Genomic DNA, 4,085 nt, shown 5'->3' with positions numbered 1-4,085 from the left:
AGTCACTAATCATCTGAGAGATGCAAATCAAAACGACAATGTGGTACCATCTCACACCTGTCAGATGGCTATCATTAACAAGTTGACAAATGACAAGTCCTGGGGAGATGAGGAGACAATGAACTATCTTGCACTGCTGGTGGGGATGCAGACTGGTGCAGACACTGGGGAAAATGGTATGGAATTTCCTCAAAAAATTAAAAAATGGAACTCCCATTTGCCCCAGTAATCCCACTTTTAGGGATATATCCCATGAAATCAGAAATACCAATCAGAAAAGATATATGCACCCCTATGTTCATAGCAGCACAATTTACAATAGCTAAGATTTGGAAACAGCCTAAGTGCCCATCAGCAGGTGAGTGGATTAAGAAACTGTGCTACAACTACACAATGGACTACTATGCTGCTGTAAAATGAAAGAACTCTCAGCATTCCCAACAGCATGGATGGACATGGACAGCATTATGCTAAGTGAAATAAGCTAGTCAAAGAAAGATAAATATCACATGATCTCACTCATTTGTGGAATATAATGAACAACTTGGACTGATAAACAAAAGTAGATCCAGAGACATAGAAGTATTGAACAAATCGTCAAACCTCAGAATGAAGTCAGGGAGGGATGGGGGAGGGGTAAGAAATCAACCAAAGTACTTGTATGCACGCATATAAGCACAATCAATATGTACCGAAACTAGGCTGTAAGGGCATGTGCTGGGTGGTGGGAGCAGCTGGGGAGAGGTCAATGGGGGGAAAAGGAGACATATGCAATACTTTAAACAATAAAGAGTTAAATAAAAAATAGAATTGACTGTACAGAATAATATTTGGTAAATAGTAAAAAAGCACTTGGCAATAAAAGTAATCAGTTATAAACCATCCATAAAAATAAAGAAGTGGTAAGCCCAGAGTAAGTAAAGGGAAGGAAATAATAAAGACCACAGCAGAAATAAATGATGTACAGACTAAAAAACAATACAAAATATCAATGAAACCAAGAGCTTGTTCTTTGAAATGATAAATAAGATTGATGAAATTTTAGCCAGGCTTATTAATAAACAAAGAGAGAGAATCTAAAGAAATAAAACCATAAATGAAAGAGTCTAAATAACACCTGACATCACAGAATTACAGCGGATTGTAAGAAAATACTTTGAACATCTATTTGCCAACTAACTGGAAAACCTGGGCAAAGTGGACAAATTCCTAGAACAGACAATCTGCCAAAACTCAGTCAGGAAGAAGCAGAAAACCTAAATAGGCTAATAACAACTGATGAAATAAAAAAGAAAGAAGTAATAAAAAAGAGAGGAGTAATAAAAAAGAAAGAAAATTATAGGCCAGTGTCCTTGATGAACATAGATGCCAAAATCCCCAACAAAATATTATCAAATAAGCCCCAGCAATACATTAATAAGTTTATACACTATGACCAAGTTTGATTTATTCTGGGGATGCAAGGATGATTCAATATTCTAAAGTCAGTAAACATGATAGATCACATAAACAAAATGAAATATAAAAATAATATGGTCATATTAATAGACACAGAAAAAGCATTCAACAATAATCAGCACCCATTTATGGTAAAAACTCCCAGCAAAGTGGAAATAGAGGGGTCATACTGCAACATCATAAAGGCCATATTTGAAAAACCTACAGTTAACATCATACTTAATGGACAAAAACTAAAAACATTTCTCTTAAGATTAAGAACAAGACAGGGATGTCTTCTTTCACCACTCTTATTCAACATAGTACAATAAAGAAAACCAAAATAAATAAAGATAGAGAGAATTGGTTACCAAAATGTATGTGTCATAAGAAATACTAAAGGATGTCTTTTAGTTTGAAAATAAGTAACATCAGACAGCAACTCAAATCCACTGAAGGAATAAGAAGTGACAGAAATTGCAAGTGTGTGAAAAAATATTCTATTAATATATTAATTTCATTTCTTTTTAAAATGTCTTTGAAACCAAATTTTAAAGCAACAATTATAACAGTGTATTGTTAAATGCATAACATATGTAGACATATACATGTAATAGTATAAAATAAAGGAGAGAAGAAAAGGAGATATATTGGACAAAGTTTGTATATTTTATCAGAATCAGGTTAATGTTATTCTGAAGTAGATAGTAGTAAGTTAAAATGTATAGAAAAATCACTGATAAAATAACTAAAAATATAGTTGAAAAAAATCCAAAGAAATTAAATGTTACAAACACATACATTATAAAAGTAGGCACTAAACAAAATTGTTGAATCAAGAAAACATAAGACATATAGAAATCAAAGAGAAAAATGCAGAAATATATTCCAACCTGTCAATATTACATTAAATGTGAAAAGGTTATCAGACTGAATAAAAATGCAAGGCACAAGTACAAGCTGTCAGTAAGAGACACATCTTAGGTTTAATTACATGACTATGTTAGGAGTAAAGGATTTGATAAAGTTATACCATGGAAACAGTAAACATAAAATAGCTGGAATAATTATATTGGTACTAGAGGCCTGATGCACGAATTTGTGCATGGGTGGAGTCCAGCCGGCCCGCCCCTATTGGGGCCTGATCAGGCCAGGCTGGCCAATGGGAGGGGCCACGGGCAGTTGGCCAGTTGGCCATGCCCCTGGTCAAACTTCTGGTTGAGGGGACAATTTGCATATTAGCCTTTTATTATATAGGATCATACTAAATAGACTGTATGAGGACAAATATTAATAAAGAGAAAGGATGATATTTTTCATATTAGTAAAAAGGACAATGCAATTAGGAAGATATAAGAATCATAAATATATATGTACCTCACAATAGAGCCCTAAATATATGAAGCAAATTGTGACAGAATTGAAAAGAGAAAGAGGCATTTAAGCAACAATAATTGGAGATTTAAATATTCTCAATAATTAATAGAACAAGCAGACAGAGAATCATCATGATTAAAGAAGATTTAAACATTATTAACTCAATCTAACTGATATATACACCCAATCACTAAAGAATACACATTATTTTCAAGTACACATATAATATTCTTCAGGAAAGACCATATGATAGGCCATGAAACAAGTCTCAGTTTTAGAAATATTGAAATCATAAGTATAATCTTTGACCACTGTGAAATTTGATCAGATCTTCAAAACAGAAAAAAATCTGAGAAACTCCTACACTTCAAAAGTAAACAACTCACCCATGGGTGAAAGAGTAAATAACTATGGAATTTTAAATGAATGGAAACAATAATACAATATTTCAAAATTTATAAAATGCAGTTAAAGCAATACTTAGAGGAAAATTTAAAGTTCTATAAATCTACATCAGGAAAGAAGAAAGGCCTTAAATCAATAACCTAAGCTTTCACCAAAAAGATATGCAAACTAAATACAGACATACAGAATATATAAAAATAATATGGAATATATATATATATATATGTGTGTGTGTGTGTGTGTGTGTGTGTATTAAGTGATGCAAAAACTTTATGATTCTGATTTTTATTTACCCAAATTATACATATATGTGTGTGTGTGTGTGTGTGTGTGTGTGTGTGTATTATAAAAAGAAAAATAAACTAACCCCAAAGTAAAAGGGACAAAGTAATAAAAACTATTGTGGAAAGCAATGAAATAGAAAACAGAACAATGGAGAAAAACAATGAAACCAAAAGTTGGTTTTTTGAAAAGCCAAACAAAATGAGAAAGAAGACTCAAAATTCCAAAATCATAAATGAAAGATATGGCATCACCATTGATTTTACAGAATTTTAAAAGTATTTAAGGGAACATTATTAAAGAAACATTACACCAACAAATTAGCTTAGATAAAAAATAAATTTCTAAAAAAGTTACCAAAATGAACTTAAGAAGAGAGAACATCTGCATAAGTCTATACGAAGTACAGATATTAAATTAGTTACTAAAATCTTCCCATATAGAAATGTCCAGGCCAAGAATGGGTGGACATTTATATATGAATAAAAAATAATACCAAATACAAACTTTCTCAGAAAATAGTGGAAAAAAGGAAAATTCTTAAGTTATTCTCAAGTTAGCCTAACCCTGATACCACAGCCAAA

This window comes from Myotis brandtii, unplaced genomic scaffold (assembly GCF_000412655.1).
Source record: "Myotis brandtii unplaced genomic scaffold, ASM41265v1 scaffold502, whole genome shotgun sequence".
NCBI lineage: Eukaryota > Metazoa > Chordata > Mammalia > Chiroptera > Vespertilionidae > Myotis > Myotis brandtii.
Note: the sequence above shows the minus strand (reverse complement) of the source record.